This window comes from Taudactylus pleione, unplaced genomic scaffold (genome assembly GCF_031769625.1).
Source record: "Taudactylus pleione unplaced genomic scaffold, aTauple2 ptg000199l, whole genome shotgun sequence".
NCBI lineage: Eukaryota > Metazoa > Chordata > Amphibia > Anura > Myobatrachidae > Taudactylus > Taudactylus pleione.
Window position 1 is genome coordinate 4,958,516 of NW_028284601.1, and position 13,271 is coordinate 4,971,786.

A 13,271-nucleotide genomic window follows, 5' to 3' on the forward strand; every position below is an offset into this window, starting at 1 on the left:
TTTGGTGATGAATTATGAAATGATTTGATAAATTGTGTTCCTCCACTCCTCTCTTAATGTTTCTGACATGTTCACTAATGCGGGTTTTCAATGGTCTAGTGGTCCTCCCTACGTATTGTTTTTTTGCAGGTGCACTCTAATAGGTAGATAACCCCTTTGGTGTTACATGTGATCATGCTCTTTATAGGGTATTCTTTTCCTGTTGTGCATGATGTGAAGGTCACGGTGGGCTTGGTTGTTCTGTACCCATAATTGGTGCAGCCAAGGCATGTACCACAGTGATAAAACCCGTTGTTACTTGTACCGTCCATGGTAGTCTGTCTTGATACTTTAGGTGAAATGTGATTATGTACTATTTTCATCCTCAGGTCTGGTGCCTTCTTATAAATTAATCTGGGGTTAGGAGGTAGGTGTTTGGCCAATGTATCATCCCCAAGTAGTATATGCCAATGCTTGTTTAGAATCTGCCTCACCTCTCTGGCTTGTTTTGAATATTGTGTGATAAAGAGGACCTCATTCTTATATTCGTTTTGTTTAGTATCTGCATTTTTATATTCTAATAAATTGACCCTGTTGATATTTGTTACTTCATCAAATGCTTTTTGTACAGAGTCCTTATTATAGTCCTTCTCAATGAAATGTGACATTAGGAGTTGGCCCTGTGTCTGGAAGTCACTCATCTTAGAACAGTTCCTCCTCAGTCTTAGGAACTGTCCTTTGGGAATAGTGTTGAGCCAGTTCGGGTGATGCCAACTGGTGGCTAGTATAAAGCTGTTAACATCTACTTCTTTTTTGAAGGTGTTGGTTTGTATCTTCCCTTTTTCGATGAATATATTAAGGTCTAAAAATTCTACCTTCTCCTTACTGTACTTGGCTGTGAATACTAATTGGTTATCATTATTATTGAGAGTGGTCAAAAACTGTAGCAGTGAGGTTTCATCCCCCCGCCAGATGAAGAGGACATCGTCTATGTACCTCTTCCAGAGTACGAGGTTTGCCCCAAGCCCCACCCCCCAGATATGGTGGTCCTCCCACCAACTCATGAAGAGGTTGGCGTAGCTTGGGGCAAACCTCGTACCCATAGCAGTACCGGTGGTTTGTAAGAAAAAATGGTCATTAAACCAAACATAGTCGTGTTTGTGTATGAACAAGATACTATCAATAATAAAGTCCCGTTGAGAATCTGTTAAAGATGCATCTTTGTTCAAATGGTATCTAATGCTGTTGATACCCTGAGTGTGGTCTATAACCGTATAGAGTGAGGTAATATCCGTAGTCACCAACCAGAACTCGTCCTCCCATTGTATACCATTTAAGATGTTCAATATCTGGGTAGTGTCTTTTAAGATATGCAGTTTGTTCTGTCACATAAGGTTGTAATATATTATCTATGTATTCAGATAGGTTCGATGTCAGGGAACCTATCCCCGATATTATCGGTATACCCGGTGGTTTGTTTCTATCTTTATGCACCTTGGGCAAATAATAAAACACTGGAATCACTGGATGTTTGGTTTCAATGAATTGATGCTCATATTTGGTCAGTACACCTGTCCGAATGCCTTTGAGTAGATGAGTGTTCAATTCTTGTGTGAATCTTTGTGTAGGGTCATGTGTTAGAACTTCCTATGTGGTTGTATCATTGAGAAGTCTCTGTGCCTCTTCTATATAGTCTGCTTTATTGAGAATGACAATCCCCCCCCCTTGTCTGCAGGTTTTATAATTGAGTGATCTTCCTGTAATTCTCGTAATGTTGTCCTTTCATTTTTTGTTAGGTTATCATATTTATTGTTAGTATGCATATTCTCTAAATCTTTCTCTACCAATTTTGTAAAAGTTTCAACACATGTCCCTTGCATGTAACTGGGATAGAAAGTGGATTGAGGTCTTAGTCCTGTAAGTTTATTTGTGTTATTGTCATTGATATTTCTAACTTCTACAGGTGTAAGTGATGAAAAATATTTTTTCAGAGCAAGTTTTCTAGTAAATTTGTGAAGATCTATATATGTTTGGAACTTATTGATGTTGTTAGTTGGAGCAAACTTTAAGCCTTTATCTAGAAGTTTCAAATGTTGATCAGGCAAGGTGGCGTTGCTCAAATTGAATATGCCTCGTCCTGGTGTGATGGATTTTGTGGATGTCTGATTCTTAATTTTGCTTATTTCTCCCCCCCCTACAGCCCCTTCTGGTGCCTCTAATTTTCTTTTTCCTGGGTTCGGGTTCATGCTGTGTGTCACTAGTGGTGTTTTGTAGAGAGATTCCTCTAAAAAAAACGGTGGCTGGGAGACACATTCTTCAAAATTGATGGTCTTCCGGGTACTGATAGGAGAATATTATTCTCTGTTGGGTGTTCCTACTAGATTTCCAATATTCCAACCTATATCTAATGATGTTCTTGCTAGATCCTCGTAATGTGGATCGTCTTCTATTTTGTGAATGGAAAAAGATGTCTCCGTTACTGTACTACATGTAGATAGCTCAGAGAGATGTTCTATATCTTGATGATATTGCGGCTGCTGGGTTAACTGTTGAGCTATAGTGATAGTATCAGTCTTATGTAGTTTCGACATGTACTGTTGATACGTTAAGTTCAGTCTCCGGTAAATGGGCGTTCTTAAATTTGTACTTTTAGGAGAACTAAAATTCTTGTTTATATTGTTTTTCTTATTGATTCTATTTGTCGGGACAGTAGACTTAAATGTCTTGTGTGAAGGTTTTTTAACTCCAAATTTATCCCTGAGTATTTTGTTTTTTTTGGTTTCGATTAATTTGGTTTCCCCTTTAATGACTCTATTCAGTGTTAAATTTGATAGAGCAATACATTCTTTATCTTCTTTATGTGGGTCTAGTGCCTGTTCTAGAGATTTTATTTCTGTATCTAGAGTATTAAGTTGTTGCTCATGATTGACTATTAGTAGTTGGATCAGTCTGTAAGAGCAATCAGCCAGAATGCTATTCCATTCGTGCATGAAAACTACGTCTTCTTGATTATGAGTGGGTTGTTTCTTAATATGTAAACCTTTCGGGATAATTTTGTTATCTAAATACCATTTCAATGTATGGGTGTCCCACCATAATCTAGTTTCTTTGGTAATCAATTTTTCCAATCTCAAAAATGTGTCACAGAAAGTGTTACCAAGGTTGACCGGCGGTGGTTTATGAATTAGATCAGCAAAATCAGTGTGGGCCCTATCTTGTCTATTCAGTCGTATGTCTGAGTCCCATCTAAGAAATCTCTTGCTGCTAGTATGTGTCAGTAAATCCTAGTACAAAAAGAGAGAATACTAGCGCACTGAAACACTGGGGACTGTCCAAGTTAAGTGAGCTGCAGTTTAGGGTACCTGACTCGAACCCTAAACATATAAACACAAATGAAGAATAAACTGCGCTCAACTAGACGTGGTTATAGAATGTGGAGGGTGTTTATATATAGATATAGATACTATGGGTCAGTATCTAGACAAAATGACACTACACATATTAATGATCTCTGTATTAGTGGAATAGTTCAGTGACCAAAGATTGTAGGAAAAACCTACCATATTAAACTGATAATGACCTGTTGGGCTACTAAAAAATCACTGAGTATGCTGGTACATTGATAAATAATTTAATGGAAAATGAAAAATAAAACAGAAGTAAACTCAAATATAATCGGATATATCAACATATAGGTTCAATGAGTATGAAACACACAGTATAAATAGTGCATAGGAATTAAATAGTAAAAGTTCCCAATCCTCTGATTGGCGTGAATAAAGATCAATTATGTAGGGGAGATCAGTTACAGGATCTGCTGATCATGAATAGAAAAGACCCCCGGTAGGTCAATAACTGTATATATCAATTTCTGGAATAGATCACAAGGAGAATTGTCCTGGTGGGTGATTGGAAGGAAAATGTAGAGGAAAAAATCCGGTATGTGGAACGGTGATGGTACCAGCGGCGTCCCGCTGATACTTGATGTTAAGTCCTGGTGTTATGTACAGAGATGCCCGGGGTAGACTTCTTTGAGGAGGGAGTACGGACTAACCGGCAAGTAAGGGGTGTATCTCGACCAGTAGGCACTCCTATGGCGACTGTCGGCGGAACGTCTGGTCCCAGGCGTTCGCCAACACCGCTACACGGAGTGACCACTATGTTGGTGGGGAGGGATATTATGGCTTGAGCTTTAGGAGCCGGTGACCATATATCCCCTCCGCACTTGGAGACTTACCTACCTGTCTCTCGCCATTGTCCGCTCCTTCCTCCGGCCGGTGCTTGCTTGCAGTCTCGCGTCCTTCTCGCATGGCAACGATGGCTGGGGTGCGCGCGTATACAATCTTCTCCGTCTCCTTACTTCCGGGTTGTGGTCACGTGATGGTGATCAAGCCGCGGCTTAGTGGGTCTCAATGTAAGCAGTCTTGTGTAACAGATCTCCAATGAAAATGACAGAATCACAATGTCTCAATGTCTCCAACGCGTTTCTGCCTATTCAGGCCTTTTTCAAGGAGTAAATGGTGTCATTGATCCTGTGTTTAAATAGAGGAAGGTCCTCTTGTAATAGGTCATAGCCCAGTGGGAGGGTCTCAGTGATTATAATGGAAAAGTCTGGAATAAGGACTATGGGATATGGACCTTGGTACTTGGTTTAACATAAAATGCGGACCGTAGAGGTTGATGAAATACAGATTCATACAGCAAGCAAAGAATGAAAATCTTCATAAAGAAAAATATGTCAAAAAGTTAAAATATTAATAGTATAAATAGAAATAAATATAAATATAAAAATAAAAAATAAAAAAATAAATAAGAAATAAAAAAATATAAAATATAAAAATAGTAATAATAAATATAAAAATAAATATAAAATTAAATTAAAAAATAAATAAAATATGAAATAAAAATAAATATAAATAAAGGAATAGTAAAAATAATACTCATAATAATTGTCATGATTAATACCAGGGTAGTGAGGAGTGTATTTGTGGAAATGTAAACACATCCATCTTCACCTGTGCACCTGCTGGGTGACCTGGAAAATGTGACCTGTGTGGGTTCCTGAGGACCGAGTTTGAGAACCACTGCTCTAACCAATGTAGTAGGGGTGCTAGTCTGAGTGGAAAGTGTCTCAGGCTTTCCAGGTGTTTGTCCACAAATACACTAGCTTTCTCTGTTAATCTGTTAATACCCGATACTATCGGTCGGCCTGGTGGTTTTTGAAGATTTTTGTGGACTTTGGGTAGGGCATAGAAGGTTGGTACTTTAGGATGCTCAACCCATAATTTTCTTCAATGATCTTCTTATATTCATTCAGGAAGTTAACAGTGGGATTGAATATCATCATCCTGTAGCATTCTTTATTGTTGTCTAAGTACTTCTTCTAAATAGTCTTGTTTGTCCCAGAGGACAATATTACCCCCTTTATCTGACGGTTTAATCTCTGTCACCTTCCCACCTCAAAGGAATAAGAAAGCAGAAACAGAAGGAGTTAGATTCATTAGCACAAATTTGTAGGTTTGTCCTCAAAAAAAGTGGGAGGGACATATGGAATATGATATTCCTATATTGGAAGATAACATTAAATCTAATCTTACATGATGTATGTATTTAACATACATAGTAATATAATTTCTTTTTTTTTCCAAAACAATTTTTTATTTTTTTTGTATTGTATGCTCACAAATGCAAAAACACATGTACATGTATATCTATACAAACATACGAAAATATTGCATGAATACGTATACACACATATACAAAACTGCAAACTGTACAAATACAGTTCAAGAGCAACATCAAACAAAAACATCTTTGTAAGATATAACTAATCAAAAATAATTATGAAACGTAAGCACAGAAGTAAAATATATAATTAAATTAGCAATCATAACAGAAAACAAAAAATATATGTATAAAATAAATTAAAATAAAATAATATATAACAAAATAAAACACACATCCCCCCCCGAACCCTGGTGCAGCTTGACCCATCCATTAATTGAATAATCCTACATCATAGGAGATGTCATTGTTCCTCTCAAGAGAAAGGGAAACATCCCCCTAATCCGTATATATGGGATCTGAAAACATAAATATATAGTATCACTCCAATTTACGAATCTCAAATAATCGTATTATGTGTGTTCTGGTGTCAGAATCTAGGGAGTCTATATATATACCCCATTTAGCATAAAAACGAACCACCCCCTTCTCAACATCAGGTATAGTTGCCCGTCTATCAAAATAAAGTATTTGTAGTAAAATAGTTTTAACTGCTTGAAGAGATGGTGCTGTGGAAACTGTCCAGTTATGGATGATAGTTTTCTTTGCCACAGTTACCACTATCGTAAGAAAGGGCAATAATTCCATCTTACGACCTTGCAGGTCCCAATTCACAAAATTAGCGCATAACATAGCTTAATGGGTCAATCATAAGATGTAAGGCGAATATCTTATTTAGAAATACCATAATCTTATCCCAAAATTTCCTAATTTCTACTTCAGGGTCCATAGGGTATCCACAGGATACCTTGGGGTATAGGTGTGACGTCAGTCGCAGGGCACCAAAGAGTTAAGCTTTCAGCCTCCCAGGATGCACTAGGTCCCCCTCCTATACCCCGCCCCCGGGCCAAGGCATCTCAGTTTAGTTTGGTGCCCGGCCGGAGTCGGGTGCACCTGTTGGAGTGGGGGCTAGAAGAGCCCCTGAAGCTTTTTCTTCATGCAGCTGTGGCTGCACATCTGGATGGACAGTCAGTCCTGACGTCCATGCTGTCTTCCCTACACCCCGCCGGTACCAGAACGCCGGTACTGATCCGGGGATGCTGGTGGGCGTCTGGGGTCACAGCTAGCGGTGACCCCAGATGCTCCGGACCATGGCCGGATTCAAGGGGGACAGAGGTAAGCAGCGGGGTCCCGCGGTGGGTCCCCGCTGATCACATGGTCCTAAGTCCCCAGGCAGGGGGCTCCCTTGGGACTGGCTGCAGCGTGGAGCCAGGCGACCAACCTGCGCTTCCACTACCCACTGGGACATCGGACCGCAGCAGAGCGGTAGCGCTGCGGCGTCCCAGGGGTTAAATGCATGCCAGGGGAGCGCGCCTTCCCTGTCTCACAGCCGGCGCCTCCCCCGCTGCACACAGCCCTCTCTGCACTGTGCTGACTGGTCCTGTGTCAGCGCTCCTCCCCCAGGCCAGCTTCTCTCTGCTCCTCGGCGGCCATCTTCTCTGCAACGCATGGTGAACGCTGCTGGAAGTCTGGAAGGAAGCATCGTGGTCTGGGTCCCCCCGCATACCTCTCCTCCGCTGTGGCTCAGGTCTGTGTATGCAGCGCTGTGTCCTACCAGGCCCTGTGTCTGTGTAGTTGAGCGATCAGCGCTGTTAGTGCAGGAATTGTTATTTCTCTGCATTGTACGTGACTGCTAGCGCTGCCTGTAACTTTTCTTCTCTAAACTGTCAGCTTTATTACTGTCCCTGTTCTTTCTGCTAAAGCCCTTGCGGTGCAGTGCTGCAGGGTGGTCTCTCGCCTATTTAATACTTAATTGGTGAGAGAGGTCACATACGTGGTGCCATCATGTCTGAAAGTGATTTTCCCCTCCGGCTACAGTGTACCATGTGCAAAGTACCGTTAGCGGAGGGGGAGGGTAGCGCGGAGGGCCTTTGCCGGCAGTGTTTGTCCATGGCGTGGCCTATTACGGTTACAGCACCGGTACAGGAGCCGCCCTGGGCTTGTTTCGCTCAGGCGTTAACAGCTTTAGTGGGCCAGTTAGCTCCGCAGCCCGCGTTTACTCCGATGGGTTTGTCCCAGCAGTCTGTGGTGTCGTCACCCATGCAGGGGTTCCCACGACAATTGGTGGATACCCCACAGTCTCCCTATTTCCCCGCTCCCGGGTTCTCAGGAGCCAGCGTGGGTTAACTCCCTGACGAGTTCTGTACAGCACTTGTCGGATGTGTTGCAAGGGGAGTCTGTGATGCGGCCTCATAAAAGGCCGGTGGCGTCTCTGTCCGCTCCTTATGAGGATGACGAAGGGACGTCTGATGATGGGGAGATTCTGGATCCTCTCCATACTAAGGACGCTGATGCTAAGTCCAAAGTATATATTCCTGGACTTATTCGGGCGGTCCGCACAGCCTTGGTGATTGAGGACGAAGTTCCCCCAGCGGCTAAATCTAAGTATGCCTTTTTCAAAGATGTGAAGGGCGATGCCACAGTCTTTCCTCTTTCGGGTCAGTTGGTGGACCATTTAGAGGAGGCGTGGAAACAACCTGGCAAAAGATACCAGCCGCAGAGACGCCTGGCGGTGGCTTATCCGTTCGCGGATAATTATTTTGCTAAGTGGGAATCGGCTCTAGACATTAGTACTCTGGTGTCTAGAATTTCTTCAGCAGCGGTAGCTGCTCGTCGCACCTTGTGGCTGCGATCCTGGAAGTCGGACGCAGATTCCAAGAAAGGTCTGGAAGCGTTGCCGTTTACCGGAGAAGTTCTCTTCGGTCCGGATCTGGATAAGATTGTGGCCACGCTGGCGGCAGCCAAATCTGCTTGTCTCCCGTCGGCCGCTGCTCCTTCTGGTTCTGGACCATCGTCCTTTCGGTCATCTAGGGCCCAGGGCAGGCCCAAACCACAGTCGTTTCCTCGACAGGCTGGCCCTAAGAAATCGGTCAAGCCCCAGAAACAGGCATGGAGTACCAGATGTCCGGCCCCCAAGCCAGATGACAAGCCTGCGGCCTGACGGTCCGGGTCTCCCCTTGGGGGATCCCAGGGTGGGAGGCCGCCTGCTGCAGTTCTCCCGGTGTTGGTCGTTCACTACGACAGACACTTGGGTTCTGGAGGTGGTCTCCCACGGGTACGCCCTCTCCTTCCGGCACAGACCCCCGGCTCGATTCTTCACCACGGGTCTCCCATCAGACCGGAACAAGGCTACGGAGCTGCGGAAGGTATTGCACACTGCTCCAGGCTGGAGTTATAGTGCCTGTTCCATTCTCCCAGAGGGGCCAGGGTTTCTATTCAAATCTATTTTTGGTACAGAAACCCAATGGGTCATATCGTCCGATTCTCAACCTCAAAGCACTCAACAAGTCTTTGCGGGTCCCGAAGTTTCGGATGGAGACCCTACGGTCCATCATTCTGGCGCTGGAACCTGGGGACTACATGGTGTCATTGGACATACAGGACGCTTACCTGCATGTCCCTATTCTTTTGCGCCATCAAGAGTTCCTTCGGTTTGCAATCCGCAGCGACCACTTCCAGTTTCGGGCGTTACCTTTTGGCCTGGCGACAGCACCACGTGTTTTCACCAAGGTGATGGCGGTCATGGCGGCTTCTCTGCGGCTGCAAGGAGTCCGCATGTTGCCGTACTTGGACGACCTGTTATTGGTGGCAGGATCTCCAGAGCTCCTGTTACACCACTTGGACCTGACCATTGCACTGCTGCAACGGTACGGCTGGCTAATCAACTGGCAGAAGTCCACTCTAATCCCGTCTCGGAGGATTCTGCATCTTGGAGCCTTATTGGACTCGGGACAGCAAAGGATCTTCGTGACGGAGGACAAGATCTCTGCTTTACAGTCAAGGGTGCGCAGTTGTCTGCACAGCCGCCGGGTGTCCTTACACTCGGCGATGAGGTTACTGGGCTCCATGGTGTCGGTGTTCGACATGGTGGAATACGCCCAGTTTCACTCCAGACCTCTGCAGCACCTGATCCTGTCCAAGTGGAACGGGCTGCCTCAGTCTCTGAAGTTTCAGACGATTGTGCTCACCCCGGAGGTTCGCCTGTCCCTTGCGTGGTGGTTAAAGACGACCCACCTCAACAAGGGACGTCCGTTCTGGGTTCCAAATTGGGTCCTGTTGACAACGGACGCCAGTCTTCGGGGCTGGGAACTCCGTGCGGTCTTCTATGCTCTCCTGCAGGCACAGCGGTTTCTCCAGGGTCACCCGGTGCAGGTCCAGTCGGACAATGCTACCACCGTGGCCTACATAAACAGGTAAGGAGGAACTCGCAGTCGGGCGGCTCTCGTAGAGGTCTCTCGGATTGTGGTTTGGGCGGAGCGCAATCTTCCGGCCATATCAGCGGTCTTCATCCCGGGAGTGCTAAATTGGGAGGCGGACTTTCTAAGTCGCCAGGACGTTCATCCAGGGGAATGGTCCCTGCACCCGGACGTTTTTCAACTACTGGTGGACAGGTGGGGTCTTCCAGAAATCGACCTCATGGCGTCCCGGCACAACAACAAGTTGCCGGTGTACGGGTCTCGCACAAGAGACGAAGGGGCGTCTCTGGTGGATGCTCTGTCCGTCCGGTGGACGTTCAGGTTCGCATACCTGTTCCCTCCGGTCTCCCTTCTTCCACGGGTAATCCGGAAATTCAAACAGGAAGGAGGGACGTTCCTGTTGATAGCTCCCGCGTGGCCCAGATGGCACTGGTTCTCAGACCTTCAGGGTCTGTCCGTGGACAGTCCTCTGCGGTTGCCGCTACGACCGGACCTTCTGTCTCAGGGTCCTTGTCTTCACCCGGACCTCACTCGGCTGTCTTTGGCGGCGTGGCTGTTGAGACGGCCATGCTGAGGTCCCGGGGGTTTTCCAGCTCTGTGGTGCGTACCATGTTACGAGCTCGGAAACCGTCTTCCGTGAAGATATACCATCGCGTGTGGCATACGTTCTTCCAGTGGTGTCGACCGAGAGGTTATGCACCGCGGGAGTTTCGTCTGTCTCGGATTCTCGCCTTCCTGCAAGCGGGACTAGATCATGGGCTTCGCCTTGCTTCTTTGAAGGTACAGGTTTCGGCCCTATCTGTCTGGTTTCACCGTAGGATTGCTACAATCCCGGATGTGCGCACCTTTATGCAAGGTGTTCTCCGTATTCAGCCGCCCTTTGTTCCACCTGTGGCGCCTTGGGATTTGGCTGTGGTCCTGAGGGCTCTCCAAGGACCGCCGTTTGAACCACTGGGCTCAGTGGATATTAAATGGCTAACAGCTAAGACTGTTTTCCTTCTGGCCGTTGCTTCGGCCAGACGTGTTTCTGAGTTAGGGGCTCTTTCTTGTAGATCCCCTTTCTTGGTTTTTCATGGGAACAGGGCAGTGCTCCGCACTCGGCCCGAGTTTCTTCCCAAAGTTGTTTCCCAGTTTCATGTTAACGAGGAAATAGTTGTTCCGGCCTTTAACTCACCGGGTCTTTCCGTGGGTGAGGCCTCTTTGGATGTTGTGCGGGCCTTAAGGACTTATGTTGACCGCACTTCTTCGTTTAGGAAGTCGGACGCTTTGTTGTCCTCTATGGCTTCTGTAAAAAGGGTTGGCCTGCTTCAAAGCAAACTTTGGCAGCCTGGATCCGTATGGCTATTTCTGAAGCTTATCTTCATGAAGGCCTACCGGTCCCTCCTTCTCTGAAGGCTCATTCCACTAGGTCTATGGGTCCTTCGTGGGCAGCTCGACGTGGTGCCTCGGCAGTTCAGATCTGCAAGGCTGCTACGTGGTCTTCTGTCCATACCTTCGTGAGGTATTACAGGTTTGACACCTTCGCCTCTCAGGATGCTTCCTTCGGGCGGCGGATTCTCCTTTCTGCACAGGAGCGTCCCCACCCTTAAAGGATACTGCTTTGGGACATCCCCAAGGTATCCTGTGGATACCCTATGGACCCTGAAGTAGAAAATATGAGATATGGTAAGAACTTACCCTTGTTATCTCTATTTCTACGAAGTCCATAGGGTTCCACAGGACTCCCGCCCTGTCGCACCTGTGCTGCAGATGGGCTTTGCTCTGGTCACCGGTTTTCCGTCTCCCTCTGGTGAGAATGTGATTCTTGTATGTGTCCAGATCTTTGTTCTCTCTCTTTCTTCTCCTCCTCCGGCCTATGGCTTGGTAACTAACTGAGGTGCCTTGGCCCGGGGGCGGGGTATAGGAGGGGGACCTAGTGCATCCTGGGAGGCTGAAAGCTTAACTCTTTGGTGCCCTGCGACTGACGTCACACCTATACCCCAAGGTATCCTGTGGAACCCTATGGACTTTGTAGAAATAGAGATAACAAGGGTAAGTTCTTACCATATCTCATATTTTTCCCATATTCCCACATATTATGGAAGAAAGTAGCTCGTGAGAATTTACACTTTGGGCAGCAGCCTGACTCCTCAACAACATGTTTCCTCTGAATCTGAGACATATATGCCCTATGAATGGTCCTAATATGCACTTCCTGCCAAATAGCTGAATGGAGAATTCTCAAAGTCTTCTCTGAATGCTTTAATAGAACAGTAAGGGAATCTACCTGTGGTATTTCTGAGGACTAATGTTGGATGCAACTCTCTCATAAAACCTCAGCTGTCGCAGGAAGCAAATAGGGATACAACAACCGTGTCTTGTAATAGCCAGTACTGGGTAATTTAAATAAGGGCCATACAATATCCTTGTCTTCCTCCTGCAGCATAGGAGGGGGTAAAGATTGTATAAAGAGGGTCGAAGTTGTAAAAGCATAAAAAAAAATCTCTATTAGTAAGAAGAAATTTAGGGCCTGATTCAGACCCACTCGCAAGCGGCTGTCCGCTCGCAAGTGGGTCGATATTGTGCTCTGCATGCGCACGACGGCGGGAGCTCCGTCGTGCGCATGCGCCAGACGCGACGAGCGAAGGACTTTCCTTCGCTCGTTGTGTTTGATCAAAGGGGGCGTGCTGTCGATGTTGATTGACAGCACGCCCCCTTTGGTGGGCGTGCCTCCCTGACGGGGGCGTTCCCACGGGAACGCCTCCCGTCAGGAGCCGGCCCACTGACATCACTAGTGATGTCAGTGGGAGTGATTTTGGCTCTGATAGAGCCAAAATCACTCCGGGGCTTGCGGTTGAAAACCTCAACCGCAGGCTCCGGCTCGCAGTTTCGATGGTCACGACCATCGCGGCCATCAAACTGCACGCTCGTATAGGCTGTGGGTGGTGACCCACAGCTATACGAGCGTCCAGGAGGACGCTCCATTTTTATGGAGGGCGGCCCTCATTCAGAGCGTGCGTACGGCTCTGAATGAGGGCCTTAGACTTTAAGTCTTGAAAAGAATACATTTGGCCCCCTGGATCAAACACATCGCGAATGGCAGCGATACCCCTCACTCTCCAGACCAGGTACTAAGCGTATTCTAGACCAGGAATAAACATAGGACTACCCCAGAACGTATTATATTGAGACACATTGTGGCGCCTATAATTTATTTGTAACCAAACTAGGTGTCGAAAAATAGTATATTATTTCGCACTGATAGGTGGGAGATGTGATCTGGGGGTATGAAGTAGAGCAGGTAAAGAATAGGAGAAACCATTTCTTCCTCCA